Below are 19,098 nucleotides of genomic sequence, written 5' to 3' on the forward strand. Positions count from 1 at the left end.
TAAGAGATAAAAACACCTGAAAGAGGAAAAGAATAAGCAAAGCAGGTTTTATTAATCATTCCAACAGTGAAGAGGGGGAGGAGAGGTGCCGCACAATTAGCCCGTTAATCTGTGTGAAAAGATCAAATTTTGAAACAATTCAAAGATAAAAGAACATGTCACCAAGCAGTCATTGCTTCTGTCGCAGTGGGGAAGGACCAAGGATGCTTTAAGGCAGCAAAGCAGCCCAGGCAGGGGGATAACAGACAAAACAGGGGTCCTCTGAAATATCTCTCATGGTTCTTACCTTTCCCCACTCCCTGGACAGAGTTCAAAAGAGTAAGAAGTTTCGGGGCACCTGGGCGGCGCAGTCAATTAAGCCTCTGACTCCTGATCTCGGCTCAGGTCGCGAGTTTGCGAGTTCGAGAGTCGCATCGGGCTCTGCGTTGATGGCGTGGAGCCTGCTTGGGATCCTGTCTCTCCTTCTCTCCACCCCTCAGCCGCTTGTGCTCTCTCTCTCTCTCTCTCTCCAAATAGATAAATACTTTACTTTTTTTAAATAAAATAACATAAAATAAAATAAGAGAGAAAGACGTTTCATAAAGACTTTGAGGTCTCTCCAGCTAGAGAGGCTCTCCAGGCCTGCTCACTGCCTTCCCACAGCAGGGATGCTTTCTGTTTCCAGGGCTTGGGGGGGCGGGGGGACCTCCGGGCTCCTACTGAGGTTTGCCGGAATACTGTCCCAGGGGGCGGAGAAGTGATCCATCAGGGAGAGCTACCTCGGCCGCCTACCAGATGTTCCTTTCCTTGCTGCCCTTCCCCAGGACTCAGCTATTTATATCCCTGGCCTCAGGCAATCTTGGCAGAGTTATTTCAACTCAAGGAGGCTACACGCAATTCCGGCAAAACCTAATCAGGACCAGGTGCCAGGGGAGTTTGGCAATGATCAACGACCCCCCAGTGCAATGCTTTAAATTTGTTTCAAAAGTGGGGTGGGGGTGGGTGGGAGAGATGGTGAAATCAATACTTCCAGTTCATTCTGATTGGACGGGCTGTGTGCGTTCTTTTTCACCCTAGCCGTTGTCTTCGAAGCTGTTTATCGAAAGGTTGTTGCCACTATGAGTCGTCAGCTCCCGGGCCTTTAATAATCCACAGGACGGAGCCGGCTGCCTTCCAATTGATTTTTGAGCTTGGGGGGAATGGGAGATTTCTTGGCACAGAGATGAAAGTCCCGGGGGGGGGGGGGGGGGGGGAGGGTCGACACCGCAGTGGTACACGTTGCCTCCGCTGGCACCGGTCCTACGGATTCGGGAGACGGGACACGACAGCGGCCCCATTTGCCGTCCATTCTGAAGGAGCCCGGGTCCCCGCAGCAGCTCTGCGGAGGGAAGGAGGAGTCGCCCACAAGTGTTCGTGTGGCGAGGCCGGCGCAGCGAGTCCGGGGGACTCTGGCCCTGCCTGCCTACCGATGGCGAGCCAGGAAAAAAAAACCCAAAATGGGCACACGTGAGAGGTGAACCATTAATCCCAAACCTCTGCCCCTCTGTGCAGTCCCTCCAAAACTGTTAGGCCGTAAGGAAAGCGGTAGGGGGCACTCGTGAGAGGTGGCCACTGGCAAGAGGTAGCTCAACCTTTGGGGCCTCACGGGATGTAACCTGCGGCAACTGAATCTCTTTGATGTCCTATTACGGTGACTGTGGATTGAGGACGTCACTCTAACAAATCTCCTGTTTCAGAAAAGAAGATTTTGTCCGGTTAAGAACTCGTATTCTTAACAGGGAGCCCATCAGACCTAAGGTGTCCAGAATGTCCCGTTCTACGGCTCCAGAAGCATCAGAAATTTCCAAAGAGGGGTGTCTGGCTGGCTCAGCCGGTGGAGCGTGTGACTTTGGTCTCCAGGTCGTAAGTGTAAGCCGCATGTCAAGACCACCAGGGCATAGCCCGCTGGTTCCATTAATTCAACAGAGTCACTGGCCATAGGTCCACCGGGGAAGCTCACCGAGGCTGCTGTCCGCAGGTCACTGTCCCCACGTCATTCCCAGTGTGGAGTCTACCTTGGGCACCACTCACGGCCATTGCTATCGAACGGTCACTGCTCCTGTCCTCTCGGTGGGTGTTCTATGCAAACCCCTTCCCATCCACCACCAATCGCCTCTCATATTCTAATTTCCACCCTGGGTTTTGAGGTATTCGCTCCCTCCGGGCGGGCCAGGGTAGAATCAGCAATTTACAAGGAACCTACAGAACAAGAAGATGAAGACGGGGCAAAAGGTTGACTTTGTGGAACTCCAGAAAGAAGACAGCCTCAACGACTCGACTCTTTTGCGTCTTTTTCTCTTTGCAAGGGGGGAAATGAACTCGAGGAGCCAAGAATGGGGCACACGTGACACAGCGGGTGAGGGCAGAGCTTTTTTTACTCGAGGCTCGGCCCCTTACTCCCGTAGTCCAGGGCCCTTAGGGAAAAGACAGGAGTTGTCCTTCGACCAGTGTCTTCTGTATTCTAGATGCCTCGTGCATTTTCCCAGTCAGCCCCCACCCCAGAGGAACTCTGATCCCATATTCCTGCTGAGCGAATGGAGACTCAGAGAGCAGGGAGCCCGTTGTCCACGGTAGCAAACGGAGAGGTGGGTTGTTTAATTTCAGAAACTTGGCGTCGGGGGGGACCCGGCTGTCAGCTCAGCTGACCCCGTCCCTTTTGTGTGGAGCTGATTTCGCTGCCCTGGGCTCTTGAAGGGCAGAAACCCTGGCCTGAGCTCAGGGACCGCACCTGCGCTGCACCGACCAGCCCAGGCCTGGAACGGAGTGGGCGTTCAACTGGCATTTGCCAAAAGAACAACGTCATGCGTAATAGCAAAACGAAAGTGATTTTACACCATGCGAATAGAAGCCCCAAATCCCAAGATCAAACCGTGGCTAAGTTTGTGTGTAGATCTGGGCAGGAACGGTCTGAGATGTGCCCGGAGGCCGGCAGCCAGGATGGGCACAGGAAGGGACTGACTCGGGTCTTAATCTGGTGAACTGAGGTCCCGTTAACTTGGGATGACAGAATAGAACGGACCTTCCGCTTCCAGTACACTTTTAACATACTTCTTACATTTTAACGACCATGAGAGAACCCTCCTGTCCTTAGAAACAGAGGTCTATGACTGTTAACTCTATCGGCCCAAATGGTTTAAAAATCTCAATGGCAGCTTTACTGAAAGTAACGCTTTTGCTAAAAGTACAAAACACGAATAAGTTACTTTATGTCGTAAGTTTGCAAGTAAAGTAGGTGACCTTAGATGTCACATCCCCTCTCAGGGATTCAGTCTCCTTTCTTGTCCTAGATTATCTAGGGGCCCTTGTGAGTTCCAAGATTGTAGAATTCAACATGAAACGCACAGGATCTTCCTTACTGAGGATAGTATTCTAAGCTGGGAGACGGCAAAGAATTAGCTCTCCTCCCTCCCACCTACCTCCGTCCCTCCCTCACCTCTCCCTCCTCCTGCCCTCCTTCCTTCTTTTCTCTTCCATCCATTTCTCTGGCTAGGGACATGTATTGTCCATGAGTCAGGAATACAGACGTTCTTTCTGTAAGCTTCTCTCCTCCAGAAGATGTCTGCGCCCTTGGGGTGAGCCTCGGGTCCCCTCAAGCCATCCATCCGATCGGATGTGTGGTGGGGCCGGGGGCAGGGCTAGGATGTGCACGAATGGAAGCAATGCAGCAAGCTGGGCTGAGAGCAAGGAATACACCTGCTGGCTTGGCCCTCAATGATATTCATCCGCAAAGGAAGTCAGACATTGTCCCGCCCCTTTCTTCAAGGACCCTCTCGACGTCTCTGCCTCTCAGAGACCCTTTTTAAAGGCGACTGAGCCAGGAATGACTTTCCTCCAGGCTCAGAGCTACCTCGCTCTATCAGGAGCCATAAGAAATCTGGTCCATTCTTAAATGTCGATGCTTCCATGATCTTAAGCAGATGTGACGGTCTATTAGACTTTCGTTGCTCTACCTTGGAGAGCTGTAGACCCTAACAATGGATGGTTTTTGGGGATGTCTGTTTAAAGTTAACCCTGGAAGCATTATAAGGCTCATGAAGGGGCCCAGAATCTAGTGAATGTCTCTAGGAAATGTGTCCTCTTACATCCATTTATTGCTGCAGGGAAGGTGGGGAAGCAGTTCGTCTCAGACCTACCATCACCCATATTACAGATGACAGGGGTGGACACACCGGAAAGCCAGGGCCGTCCCTTGGAAGCCTATCCCGGCATACCCCTCATGGCCCAATGGCAAGGTCACTGGGGCGAGGCTGCCCTGGTGCCTCGGACTTTTGGTGAACTTCGTTAAACGGCCCCACCACCCACCCAGTGCACAGCTTATCAGGGGAATGAAGATCTGACCTCCCAGGACAGGGCAGAAGAGTCAGGGACCCAGAAACCTCAGTTCCCAGAGAGCTGCCCGCAGGGACTCCTCTCCCAGCACAGGTAGGTGGAACCAGATGTCAGTTCTACGGTTCGGGGAAGGGAGGGAAGTCAGGACATACCCGGTGGGGGTGGGGGTGGTCTTATGAGATGGTTCAACACATGGGTTGTTGGGGACAGACATGTGGATCTGCCCTCCCTACCCTGGCCCACGGAAGCACCCACCAGCACCCGAACCTACATCTCCCCTGGGACATTGTATCATGACGTGTATGTTCCATAAGTTGTCAGACACGCAGGACAAATTGCCAGCCATGAGGGTCTGGAGGCCTGTCAGGCCCTAAGCAAGGCCTTGACCCGGGCAACCAGCTTCCTCTCCCTTGCAGTGAACTTGCTCCAAGGAAGGAACAGCTCTATGAGAGGCAGGAAACAGTTCCTCGGATAAGACAACACATATGACTGGAGACAAGGATGCCTCTGTCTGCAGAGGGGAGTCCAACCAAGTCCCCAGATAGCAGCGACGTCAGGGAGGGCCCTACAGATCTACAGGCAGGGAGGACCCTGTGACCACGCAGCTCGTCTGGGTGGGCTCCAGGCAAGTCCCAGCCCGGACGGCTCCCAGGTCAGCACCCCACCCCCGCCCCGGTCAGGGCTGGCCACCCCCAGAGAAAGCGGTATGACCATTGCAAAGAAAATAAAGGCAAGCACATCCAAATATAAAATTAAAGTAGAAGAAAATAAGAATAAAACCTACTAAGCTAACTGACCAACGAATCCTGACTCCCGGGAAGTTAGCAGACCAGATGTGTACTCATTTCCTTCGACAAACTCCGGGAAACGAATGACCCCAAAGAGGCCCTTGCTCAGGATCGGGGTCTCCCAAGCATCCTCCCCACCCCCATCCCCAGGTTTGCCAGTGGGTCCGGGCGCTTCATGTCTTGTGGAATGGCGACATCTGCTGGCGGTCGCTGTTACTAGAAGCAAGTTCTCAGACAAGTGTGTGTGTGTGTGTGTGTGTGTGTGTGTGTGTGTGTGGGTGTGGGTGTGTGTGTGTGTGTGTGCGCGCGCGCTCGCGCCCTGACGAGCCACGCCCTCTGTGTAGGGTGAAGGGAGGAAGGGCATTTTGTTAGGAACACACACACTCACCCTCCGTGTTAGAGACAGGAAAGGCCCAGTGATGGCTGATACACTTGGAAAAGGCTATTGAGAAGGGATGTGGATGTCCTCCCAGCAGAAGCGAGACCCAGCCTCATTCACTGATCCAGAACCATCTGCTCTGTGACTTAACAGTGAAGTTCGTGATCTCTCGAGAGGTAAGCCAACCCACGTACTCAATGCTCTCACTGCTTCCTGCAAAACAACTGTTTAAAGGAGATCACGTATTTTGTCACTGCTCTCGCTCCCTGGTCCCTGAGCCAGCAGATGGCAGGGAGGGCTGCGGAGCTGACAGAGGAGTCCGGCTGTGAAAGATAAAACTAATCACTCAACCAACGGTTGTGGAGCGCCTCTACGCCTAGGCGCCTCGCGGTGCCAGGACAGCGGAGGACAGGACCCGTCATGGAAATGGGAAATGTCCATGATGCTCTAACTGCAGTTAGGAGGGAGACGCCCGGGAAATACCTAGACAAAGATACTTCCTGACGTTATAAGGGACAGTCAATATTTTGTGACAATCTTAGCATTGCAAGGGGTCCCCTGGTTTGGTGCAGCTCGGAATGACCCTGAGAGGCCAGGCAGGAAGGGGGAGACCATTCCCAGAAGACCAGCAGGTGCACAGATGTGAGGTGGGAGAGCACCCCTGCAGTGGGGCACGAAATGACTGCAAGCAGAAGGATACCCGTGCAGGAATCATCCCAAAAGGTTTATTTTTTAAATAAAAAAGAAACGGGCACCCCCCGCTCCCCCGCATAATATGGAAGAGTAGGAGACGGCGTCAGATTTACGCGTTCAAGTGCAATTTCCCCTTCTGAAAAGAACGTTTCGCCCAAGATGAAAATCTCATCAGCACAGGAATGAATACAGTTTTTCAGGGCTAATGGTTTCCTACAGGGAAAGAAAATTCAATGTTGTGTTTAGTCTTGTAATCATGGGCAGAGTCTCGCAAATTCAGGGATGGTCTGGGCTAGGACAAGATGGATGGCTGTGTGAGCATGCCGCCACCAGGTGGCGGCGTAGACTCACAAAAGCGGGGCATGGTCCTCCGCCCAAGAAAATGGAGCCTGGAATCTGCATCTTCTTCCCTTTCCCCAGAGGGAAAGCTGAAACACATCCCTCTCAAATATTAACACAGGCTTGCTTTTGCCTTTTCAAAGCACATGAATTCTTTTTATTATTTTCTTTTCTCTTTTTTAAAATTTACATCCAAATTAGTTAGCATATCGTGCAACAATGATTTCAGGAGTACATTCCTTAATGCCCCTTACCCATTTAGCCCATCCCCCCACCCACAACCCCTCCAGTAACCCTCTGTTTGTTCTCCAAATTTAAGAGTCTCTTCTGTTTTGTCCCCCTCCCTGTTTTTATATTATTTTTCTTTCCCTTCCCTTATGTTCATCTGTTCTGTGTCTTACAGTCCTCATATGAGTGAAGTCACATATTTGTCTTTCTCTAATTGCACTTAGCACAATACCCTCCAGTTCCATCCACGTAGTTGCAAATGGCAAGATTTCATTCTTTTTGATTGCCGAGTAATACTCCATTGTATATATATACCACATCTTCTTTATCCATTCATCCATTGATGGACATTTGGGCTCTTTCCACGCTTTGGCTATTGTGGATAGTGCTGCTATAAACACTGGGGTGCGTGTGTGCCTTCGAAACAGCACACCTGTGGGGCGCCTGGGTGGCTCAGTCAGTTAAGTGTCCGACTTCAGCTCAGGTCATGATCTCTCGGTTCAGGAGTTCGAGCCCCACGTCAGGGCTCCATGCTGACAGCTCAGAGCCTGGAGCCTGCTTTGAATTCCGTGTCTCCCCAACTCTGGGCCCCTCCCACGTTCATGCTCTGTCTCTCTCTGCCTCTCAATAATAAATAAATGTAAAAAAAAAAGAAAAGAAAAGAAAAAAGAAAAGGAAAGAAACAGCACACCTGTATCCCTTGGATAAATGCCTAGTAGTGCAATTGCTGGGTCGTAAGGTAGTTCTATTTTTAGTTTTGGGGGGAACGTCCATACTGTTTTCCAGAGCAGCTGCCCCAGCTTGCATTCCCAAAAGCACATGCATCCTTGATTTTCCTCCTTTCCTATCACCTTGTGTCCGGAGGCCCCCTCGGCACCAGCAACACCGGCCATGTGTCCCCAGGAGTGGGAGTGAATGCAAAAATGGGAAGGTTAATGAAATCGGCCCTTCTGGCCCCCTAGTGAAAGCTTGCTGAAGCGCGCTTCTTGGGGGTGGGGGGGTGGGGGGGTGGGGGGGTAAAGAGGTGTGAGGTTTGAGCACAGAGTCCTTGACAGAAAAGAGTTTTCTGTAAGAATCGTTTAGGTGGAAGAGAAGAAGCAGGCATCACCGGAGCCCTTAACATGCCCAGCACGTTGTTGATGCTTTGCAAACATTACCTCTTTGTAACTTTATGACTCCATCAGTTAGGTTCTGTTAGTGGCCCCAGTACAGATAAGGGACCTGAAGCTCCAAGAACCACAGTCACTATCTGACCCCAGACACTCTGACCCCAGAGCCCAGTAAATCAACTACCCCATGTGGAAACAAGGACAAAGCAGGGTTTTTTTTCTGGGTACAAACTGAATGCAGGCTAATAAATCAGCTAATGCACTCCTTGTGCAGAACAAGAGATACGTTCGCCCCCATCAGACACATGCACGCGTGCACACACACACGCACGCACACTGCTGTTAACCACATTCTCTGCTGACCTGCTGCCGTGGCTTGGGCTCCACCTCTCATTCGTAGAGCTGCACTGATTTACCCGCGTTTCTCCCCTATTTACTGAGGGTTCAGGGATGGCAGGTGCTGTCTTGTTTATTTTTGCATCCCCAGGTATCGATTGGGGGTATCCGTCAAATTAATAAACTAATTCCATTGATTAGATTTATTAAGGGTTAAATTTATTTTGGCGTGTGGTAAAACACACGTAATACAAAGTTTACTGTCTTAACCATTTTTTTTTAAACGTTTATTTATTTTTGAGACAGAGAGAGACAGAGCATGAACAGGGGAGGGTCAGAGAGAGAGGAAGACACAGAATCTGAAGCAGGCTCCAGGCGCTGAGCTGTCAGCACAGAGCCCGACGCGGGGCTCGAACTCACAGACCGTGAGATCATGACCTGAGCCGAAGTCGGACGCTTAACCGACTGAGCCACCCAGGCGCCCCAGTCTTAACCATTTTTAACCTCACAGTTCACAGCCTGTGGTGCGACCGTCACCACCGCCGGTCTCCAGAACTCTTTTCATCTTGCAAAACTGAAACTCGGTCCCCATTAAACAACAATTCCCCATTTCCCTGAGCCCCCTGGGAACCACCCTCCGACCTTCCGTCTCTATGAATTTGACTCCTGTCAGTACCTCGTGTAAGGGGAATCATACAGTGTTTTTTGATGACAGGCTCCTTTCAATTTGTTCATGTGGTCCGGGCTCATCCATGCTGGAAAGGAGATACTTCTTTTTAAAGGCTGAATAATATTCCATTATATGTATATGACATTACATTTTAACTTCTAATTTCATTACGGAAAATTGCAAACATACAGTTTTCTAAAGTAATTTAACAGTCCCACATGTATGTATTACTCAGTTTCCGTAATCATCATGTATAGATTTTTTACTGTTTATTTATTTTTGAGAGAAATTAACAGAAGGAGGGGCAGAAAGAGGGGGACAGAGGATCCAAAGCGGGCTCTGTGCTGGCAGGAGTGAACCTGATTGAGTCTCAAACTCACAGACCATGAAATCATGACCTGAGCCCCAGTCGGATGCTCAACCGACTTAGCCACCCAGGTGACCTAAATGTTTATTTATTTTTGAGAGAGCACAGGTGGGGGAGGGGCAGAGAGAAGGGGACAGAGGATCCAAAGCGGGTTCTGAGCTGTCAGCACAGAGCCCAATGTGGGGCTTGAACTCACAAACCATGAGATCATGACCTGAGCCCAAGTCGGACACTCCACCGACCGAGCCACCCAAGTGCCCCTTCATAGCACATATTTTTAAACAACAACAACAAAACAAACATCTATTAAATGTTACCGGATTGTTAGTACTGTTCTTGACGATTTTCCGTCCATTAACTGACTTGAGCCTCATAACAGCCCTGCGTGGCAGGTGTTATTGGGGTCCCCGGTCCCAGATGAGGAAACAGAAGGCCGAGGTTGCATCATCAGTAAGGGGTAGAGACAGGATCTGACCACAGGCTGCCTCACTCGGAATTCATGCTCACCATTGTCATTGTCACGTCACATTGCTTCTGTCTTAGAAGGCTTGAGGAATGCCTTTCGAGCAGGATTTAATCGAATTAAAATTCTGCTTTAGCAAGGACCATAAAAGTAAAATGAGGTAACCAGCTTGGTCACAGTCATGGGAATGTCGCCTAAAAACTACTTAAGGGATGTGCAAGCGGGAAGTTGAAGAAGATAACGGAACTGCACTGGGGACAGGCATGAGACCCCTTGTGTGGGGCTACAATGGGGAGAAGCAGGAAGGATCCAGGAATGTCGCAAGGAGATTCCCGGTCTGCGGGCGGGTGGATTAGGAGACGCCCAAAGTCCCTCCCAACTACAATAATGCGCAGTGTGATGCTCTGTGTGTGTCAGGGTTGAGGGGACGCAAGGCGGGAGGAATGTATGGTGTAGACCTCAGTGCCTGGAGGGGGGGAGCAGGGCCGTCCCCGGAGACGGGAAAATTGTAAGGAAGGACTGATTTGGAAACAGCAAGGTGACTCTGGTTTTGGACAAATGTGTTCCCTTTGGATGGCGGAAGGGGAGTTTTTGTTCCCTGAAGTATTTTAGGAGGTCTCCCCGGGAGGTGAGTGCTGAAGAAAGAATAGAGAAAGGATGAAGAATAGAGAAAGGAGAGAAGAGCAGGTCGGGAGGGAGCCCCGCCCGGGCAAGGCTGAGTCTTCCCGGGGTAGAAACGGCTTTGGTCAGCAGTCTGCTGTCATCGGCACGCTGCTGTCACCCCCTCTGCCATGTCCCGCCTTACTGCTGTCTGCGGCCTCTGAAACTTTGACTTTCCCACCTGGGCTGAGTCTACGGAGGCCTGCGCTGGTTAAAGGAGAGGCTAGCTGGGCAGGGGTGGTGGGGGCGGGAGGGGGGGTGGGGGCAGGAAATCTGCCCAGCACTGGCTGGCTCTCAGGTGGCAGACAGTCTCGGGCACCAATCATCCTAAGCCAGGAAAGGGTTGGAGCGGGGAGCGGCGGGGTGCAAACCAGCCTTCAGGAAACAATCCAGGGGTTGGGTCTCAGATTGTGGGGCCAGACTGGGAGCTGGGGGGGGTGGGTTCCCAGAAGGATGAGTGGATTAGTGGTTTCATGTCCGTGCCTCTCCCCCCCGACTGAACTGCCCCCCTTCCTGCCCGGTCTGCCCTCCCCCCTGGGAAGCCCCCCATCCACCTGGAAGATTCGGCTAAGGCTCTTCTCCCTGGAAAAGCCCCAGCCCAGCTCCCAGGCGCCGCCCGGCCACAGCTTAGCCCGCGGAACTGCATTTCTTATTTTTTTCTTTAAACAAGTCTATCTCCTTTCTGGACGGTTAGCAGCTTGAAGACGGGGGCTATGTTCTATCTCTGTGTGTCACCCTGGGGCTCAGCCGGCCACCTGGTAGACCGTGAGCGCTGAGCGGATGGAGAGTGATGAAGAGGGGAGGGGCTGGGGGAATGAATGAACGAACGAACGAATGAATGAATGAATGACATGTCATGCTAACCATCCTGACTGGAGTGACGTAAGGATGTTCGGGAGCGTGGAAGCTCTTCCCGGTCCCTATCTGACCGTCCTCACAACCGGGTCGTGGCCGTCCTTGGGCCGGGTGGTTCCGGGCGACAGGCAGACAGCAGCAGCAAGAGAGCAGAATGTGGAACCTGTCTGTCTTCTGCGCCAGGACCCGGAGCTGCAGGCGGACCAGGATTAAACCAGCTGGTCGGTAACAGCTCTGTGCTCCCCGCCAGGGCCACGGGCCGTGTGACTTCCCCGCCTCTGGACCAGTGATTTTCTTTTAGGAGACAAATCTCAGCCACTGTTTGTGTATCGAATCATCCGTGCTTCTCATGTAAACCATCGGTTGTCCGCCTGTCACGTTTAAGCGTGTGCTGTTGGCTTGTCACACACCCGGACGCTCTCTACCGGTGACACCAGTCTGCATCGACACGTACCTGTGCTTTGTCCGACGGACACTGTCTGAGCCCTGGAAGGTACAGTCGGTGGGTGTCTGCATCATTTCCTTCTCTGGGCAAAACAGAACACCAACACGAAGAAAACTCCAGAACAGGATGTGGCCTTAAACGGCACCCACCGAGAGCTGTTTCCCCAGTTACTGAGCCTTGAAGCCTGCCCGCTCAGGAGGAGGATTGAAGCGGTCAGTCCATCCCAGCTCTGCTATTCGTTGGCTGGGTCACGTTGGGCCAGTTACTTGCCTCCTCTGGGCCTCAGCTTTGTCAGCTGCCAGACTCAGGTAATGACGACACCCACACAGAGACCGTGTGCGGAACTCTCTCTGACTGTTCTCGAACGCGGATCGCGGCGTCTGGGTTTGTCTGGCAGTGACCCCGGCTTTTCCTCCGTTCACCCCAGCGTTCAATCCAGGCGCAAAAGACCTCTCCGGGACACTGTCCTTGAGAGGTTGGGGTCAGGCCTCCAAACCCACATCTTTCCGTGAGAGAGGTCTCGTTCACCCCTGTCCCTAACCGCCTTGGACCTTATTTGCTTTTTCAAGCCGGACGGCATGAACATGAGATTAGATGGCAACCGGCCAAGCAGCGCCCGGTCTGAGGCACACCCACGGCCCGGGAGCATCGAGAACACGCAAAGCCCAAGGACTCTCGGCAGATATTTATTAAATGCATCACGCTGATGGCACAGGCCTTGACTGCAGCTCTCTCAGGAAAAATCATTATTATTTCCCCAGCCGATAAGTCGGCGTGTGTTGATCTTCCGCGTATTTTTTAACCGAGATACGTTACGGTTTCTCTTTATGGTGGTTAATGCTCAGCATACCAATTACTTCGGATTTATTCCATTTGACATCATCTCCTAAATTGGATTTTTGCCTCTTTGCACCCTGATAACTCATCCAAGCATCCACTTTATTGCTTCTGTTCGTAATACCTGAAGCCGTGTGCTTATTAGTTATTCAGACCATTCCTTGGCGTCCCCGTTTCCATGCAAGGAGCTGGCAGAGATCTTCTTGGGCTGGTGGGACGGGTGCCCTATCTTGCCTTCCTGGCTGCAAGATCCTCTCCGCTGACCAAGACTGTGCCTAGAGGCTACGGTTCCCGGGCAAGCCGATGCTGTCTGCTGTTGGGGACAAGTTTCCACCACTTAGCAAGGCTGGTCCTACTGTTCCAGGATACATCTCTCAGCCGGTGCGGTTGCCTCCCGGGTGGGCTCTTCCACTTCCCGGATGTCTCCCCCAAGCCAGGTTGTCTTTCGGGGTCGCGAGGCCACGCAGAACCTGGGCAGGTGCACCAGCACCCCTGACAAGAGGCAGTCTGTAGGGGGACAAGCGCGGGTCCCTGAGCCAGGCGTCGGCCTTCTGACTCAGGGCGAGCGACCTGGCCTTCTCGGCTCCATTTCCTCCCCCAGCAAAATGAGGGTAATAAAGAGAACCTACTTCAAAAGGCAGATGACACATTAGAGATAATTATGCTAGGTCTGGGTCTATGCCGACTAAGCCTTATGTAAGCCCCTAAATCAACAACCCTTGGCATTTCCAAAGCATGAGCTGTGTGGCCCTTCCCTCTCCACCAAATGCTTTTCCAGCTGACTCAGGTCATGCCCCAGCAGGGACCCTCAGGTCCTCATGAACGGCACCCCAGCCACGGTGTCGGGCATGCCCTTGCGTCTGCCTTAGCCTACTTTGGTGGGATGGGACACGTAGACCACGGATGCTGGTCTCGAAGCCTCAAGGACCCCCAAAACTGAGGCCATAGAAGAAACCCAAAGATCAAGGCTGGCAAGGGCACAGATCCACCTCCCGTGGGCCCTGAACTTGGGACCCCGTGGAGCCTGTTGTGGTCATGCTCTGGATGGCAAGGGGGCACTTCTCTCCGCTTCCATTGGCCATTTCATTGTGCCTCTTCCACTGAGGCTACGTTCAGGGTGGGCGGGCAGATGACAGGTGATGGATCCCAGAAGGTCTTTGAACCCGACCTGCTCCTCCCCGCCACCACCCCCCCCCCCCCGCCCCCGGCCAGCCCCAGCCCATCCATCCGCTGTTTTAACCATTCCAACTGTAGCACCTACAATTCCCCAGGCATCGTGCTGGGCCCTGGGGATACAGTGGTGAACAAAATCAGGGCAGTCCCTGGTCGCATGGAGCTCACAGGCTGGTAGGGGACAGTTGTAAGCCACTGCAGTAAATACTCTGACAAGGGCGCATAGGGCGCTCCGTCTTGGGGTACTGGGTACCCGTGAGGTCAGGAAAGGCTTCCCAGAGGCTCCAAACTTGGCCAGCAGCTCTCTCACCTCTGGGAGGCCCTCTTTCCAGAAGCCTCCTCAAACAGACTCCCCACAGGGCACTCCACAGGTCGCGCAGGCAAGGACAGCCCTCCGTCCTGGGGATGCCCCGCGCGGGCTTGAACTGGGAGCCTGACGCACCCAAGCAATGTGCCCAGCACCGCGCCTGGCCCAGAGCAAGTCAGTGAAAGGAAAAGGGAACTTTTTTAATCCTTCCAGGCTTTTAGCCAAAGAGAGGGGCTTATCTGATTAGGGTAGTCATTTACCAAACACTCCTTCTTCCATGGACTCAGCAGAGGTGCGGGTTACTGACAGAAGTCACATGACAGCGGACCCAGGACACCTGCAGGGACACACTTCCCTTGAGACCCCTGGGCTTCCCATAAGGGCTTATGAATCTTCGCCCACGGTGATTTCTCGCAGCTTTATTTTGCTGACGAAATAGCAGTAACTTGCCTTTCCCGTAGCAAGAAGGTTTTCTTTCTTTCCCTCCTCTTCTTCTCATTTGCCTCTGTGTGTTTTCCTGTCCGCCAACATCCGCTTCTTTCTTGGCTCCAAAGTAAAGCAAATTAACCAGGACGAAAATGCTCTGTGAAGAGGCATCCTCATCCAGCAGCAGCTCCCAGCAAAGGGAAATTCGCATCTCTTCAATTCCTCCTAATTATCCATTTCCTTTCTCCTCCCCATCTTGAACATAATGGCTGCGCGAGGAGTTTCTCCCTAGATGAGAATTTGAAGCAGCGAAGGGGCCAGTAATGACTCAGCCTTCTTTCCCAGACTCTCGCGTATTGGTGATCGTGGGCCGAACATTCCTGAGAGGTGAGGGAAAAGAGCGGACGGGCGGGCCTGAGTGATGTTCCCCCCAAAGCGTGTTGTTATCGCTTTGCTGTCGGGTATTTACTACCCACTTATAGTGCGTCTGGTGGGAAGCGGAGCGGCGGAAAGTTCAAAATCAATCCTGAGAACAATGCTTTCTCCAACTTGCAGCTTGTGGTTGAGGTTTGGTTGCACGTGCATTTACAGTTGGTGAAGGTAAGCGGCTGGATCAGATAGCCGGGCTTGGAACCTGCCTCCCTAGAAGGCAGCTCCCCCCCTCCCTGCCCCCCCACCAAACGGAGGTCACAGACCTGCCCCGCCCCACCCCCACCTGCTAAAACTGGAACCCGCCTAGCCGTTACCATGGTAACGTTAGGATCCACTGCATTTTTTTTTTTTTAAATGGGTGACTTTTTACTGCCAGTCACTGCCTCCAGTTCAGACCCATCCCAAGCTGCAGACCTGGAGACAGAGTTGCTTCCTGGGCATCTGTCTCTTCACGGGGTCACCCAGTCACCTCAAACTCAACCCGTCTGAAGCTGACCGAGAAGGTTCCCCGCTAGAACCTACCTGTGCCTCCTTCCAGCCTCTCGTCGCCTTCAAGCACGATGGAGTTGGATAGACGGCCCGCCTGCTCAGCTTCTAGAAAGGAAGACGGGAATTAGGTTAGCGGAACAGCAACGTTTAAGAGAAGGCCAGCGAGGGCTAAGGGCGCGGTGCCCTTCAAACATTCGCATTGGCTGCCTGCGGGAAAGCCAAAGTCATTCAAGGAAAAGCCATTCGCTCATCATGGAGAAGTGTCCACGGCCATGGTGAGCCCCGAGAGCTGGGTCACGCAGGAACTGTGGACAGCTACCCACAGGGAGTGACATGGCCAGGGTGAGTCCCTTTCTCACCGACCTGCAGGCAGATGAAAGTGCAGAGAGTGAAAGGTGGAGGGGGGGGTGCGGGGAGCAAAAGCTGTTCTGGAGACTTCCAAAATGGGAGCGGCTGGCCCTTGGGAAATCTGTCAGCAATGGCCTCAGGACCATCCCTGCCTGGTCTGATGGCCTCCCACCTGCCCCCCTGCACTATTGAGCTGTCTATACCAGACCCCCGGAAACGCCCCCACAACTGTGACCCCAGCCCAAACCTGGCCCTGGATGCGGAGCCAAATGCCTTCCACCCTCCTTGGCTCTCCTTCTGATGGGCACTGGAGCTCTTCAGTCGCCCCCTGCTGGCCCACGGCACCATCATAATCTCGAGGGATGCTTTTAACTACCCACCCTGGTAGTTGCTTTTCCTGTTAGCCTTACCCTCCTGAAACAATGCATTTAGAGAGAAATGCAGAACCGAAAGCTACGCGTGTAGCATCCAGAGCAAAGCTCCCTGAGCCCTGAGCTGGAAGGATCATCTCAAAGCCAGCTGCCCTCTGATATTTAGAAGTTTCCTTACGAACGGACAGCTGACCCCCCCCCCCGACCCCCGCACCTGCTGGTGAGCACAGCCACAGAGGCACCGGGCTTTCCTGCCACCCGGTGAGCAGAGGTTGGCCTCCCGGGGGTCCAGACAGGCAGGGCCCCCGGCCGCAATTTTGATGGCGTGGAGGCAACAGGGGCAGGGTGACGAGAACCAGCCCAAGTTCACGGTGGCCTTTTGACGGTGACCTAGATGTACAATCATGAAGCTAGAGGCTGGCTGCCTGCTCTTCAAGGGCTGAAAGACCAGTCCTGGGGTGTGACCCGATTTATAAGCCGCTTTCCATGTGGCAATGATTCTGTAAGCAAGCTAGTATCCTCTACGGGGCACCTTTCTGATGAAACTCACTTGGGAGGATTCTGTCCTCTGCAAGTCCACCCTGAACCCAGACTCAGGGTCTGCAAACCGCTCAGCTCTTGTGTGCATGGCATTGCAAAGAAGGGATTTTAGGGGAAAAGGAATTACAGATACAGTGGTATCTGCGCGTGCGTGCGTGTGCGTGTGTGCGGGCGTAGTTTAGAAAATCACTTGTTACACGACAAATATATATGAGCCTTCAAAAAGACATTTTGTTTGAAGATAGTCATTATACAGTAGACGACTCAGTCAACACCACATCCAAGTGATGGAAATTACCATCCCCACTGAGGCGCGACAGACATCGTGTGCCCTCGGCTGCGAGACTTTGGGAAGGACATAATGTCACTTTTTCCATCGCCAGTGGGGGATTCACAGCTTCGATCCAATCATGAGGAAACACCAAACAAACCCCAAATAAGTGGCATTCTATTTACAAGGTGGGGAGGGAGGCGCTGATGAGGAATTGAATTCCTTAAAAATGTTGCTGTCATGGGTGGGTCAGTCGGCTGAGTGTCCGACTCTTGACCTCCGCTCAGGTCTTGATCTCAGGGTCGTAAGTTCGAGCCCCGCCTGGGGCTCTGTGCTGGCTGTGACGCCTACTTAAAACAAAATGTTGCTGTCATAAAAGATAAAGGCCGAGGAAACGTTCCAGATTAAAAGAAGCTAAAGAGACATCACAACTAAACAGAATACCTGATCCTAGGCTGGAGCCTGGCCTGGAGTAAAGCCCATTATAGGTATATATACTTTTTTAATGTTTATTTATTTCTGAGAGACAGAGCACGAGTCAGGGAGGGGCAGAGAGAGAGGGAGACACAGAATCGGAAGCAGGCTCCAGGCTCTGAGCCATCAGCACAGAGCCCGATGCGGGGTCCGAACCCGCAAACTGCAAATCATGACCTGAGCCGAAGTCGGTCGCCTAACCGACTGAGCCACCCAGGAGCCCGTGGAGTAAAGTACATTATTGAGCCAACTGACAAAATTTGGGAAATGAACAGTAGACTGAGTTAAAAGTATGAAGCTGACGATTCTGGGTTTGTGTAAATGAATATCCTCGTTCTTGGAAAACACATTGGAGTATTCCAGAGCAAAGGTCCTTGGTGCTATGTAGCTTACTCCCAAATGGTTCCGAAAAAAATTGAGAGAGAGAAAGAAAGAAGGGGGCAGGGGGACAAAGAAAATAGGACAGTAAAGCCGATGGGTTAAAATGTTACCAATACGGCGACTCTAAGTAAAAGGTGTGTAAGACATCCTTTGTACTATTCTTATTTTTGCAGTTTTTCTGTAAACTCGACATTACGTCCAAGTAAAAAGTTAAAACAAATGCTGTTTCTCTACCTCTGTATTTTAGATCTCGCCAGAATTAGGATGCCTGCCTCCTCGGGGCCAGGCCAGCTCTAATTCTCTCGGTGGGAAGGAGACAGAGCCACAGACACCACGGGGGCTCCTGTCCCTCGATGTCCCGTGAGCACACTGCCAAGCAAAGTCCAGGTTGACTCGCACCATGCCGGTCCTCTGTCTGAAGGGAGGCTTCGAACACCCAGCCTGTCCTGGACCCCATGGCAGGGGCCACTTTCATTGCCCTGGAAGAGACCATAGCACAGCTGTCCACCCCTTGCTGGGCCGTGGGCACAGGGTCGGGGGGGAGCACAGTGGTTCCGCTCAGTTTCTAAAACTGTCAGGCCTTTGGCACTAATCGTGATCTTGCATTACCCTTTTCAAGAGACTGAGTGACAAGCCTCCTCCTAATTAAAAAACAAAAAAATTAACATTTCTTTTATTTCTGAGAGAGAGACACAGTGTGAGCAGGGGAGGGGCAGAGGGAGAGGGAGACACAGAATCCGAAGCGGGCTCCGGGCTCTGAGCGGTCGGCACGGAGCCCGACGCGGGGATCGAACTTAGAAATTGCAAGATCGTGCGGTGAGCCGAGGTCAGACGCTTCACCGACTGGGCCACCCGGGCCCCAAACCTCCTCTTTGTTTTAAAGAAACCTAAGACACGAACAAGCAGATTGTTTATCTTAGGACTCTGTGAGGCTTTGTCCCCAGGATGTACGTCACTGTTAGGACAGCAGAGGGAATCTTGGGAAAGAAACCCCTGGGGAAAGTGACCCAAAACCAGATGCTGAAAGTAGGTTGAAGGCAGCAAAGTGTGAGGTTCCGGGGACACAACGGTAGACGAGGGAGGTCCCACCGAAGAGCTGGTGTCCCCACAGTTGGGCAGAGCCTGGAGGCCCAGGGCCAGCGGTCACCCCAAGGAAGCCAGTCAGGAGAGGCAAGACCCGGCCACACGTCTAGGGTGAGAAGAGGCAAAGTTGCAGCTCAGAGCCTCGAGGACCCTAGGCCTGCCACACAACAGGGTCCCAACCCTGCTGCAGGATTGGGCCCCAATGTCAGGGTAGAGGGGCTACCAAAAGACCTTGTGCTGAGACCGAGTCCACTAGGACTTTTCCAACTGCAAGGACCAGAACCCCA

The sequence above is a fragment of the Panthera onca genome, chromosome A1 (assembly GCF_046562875.1).
Source record: "Panthera onca isolate mPanOnc1 chromosome A1, mPanOnc1 haplotype 2, whole genome shotgun sequence".
Lineage (NCBI taxonomy): Eukaryota > Metazoa > Chordata > Mammalia > Carnivora > Felidae > Panthera > Panthera onca.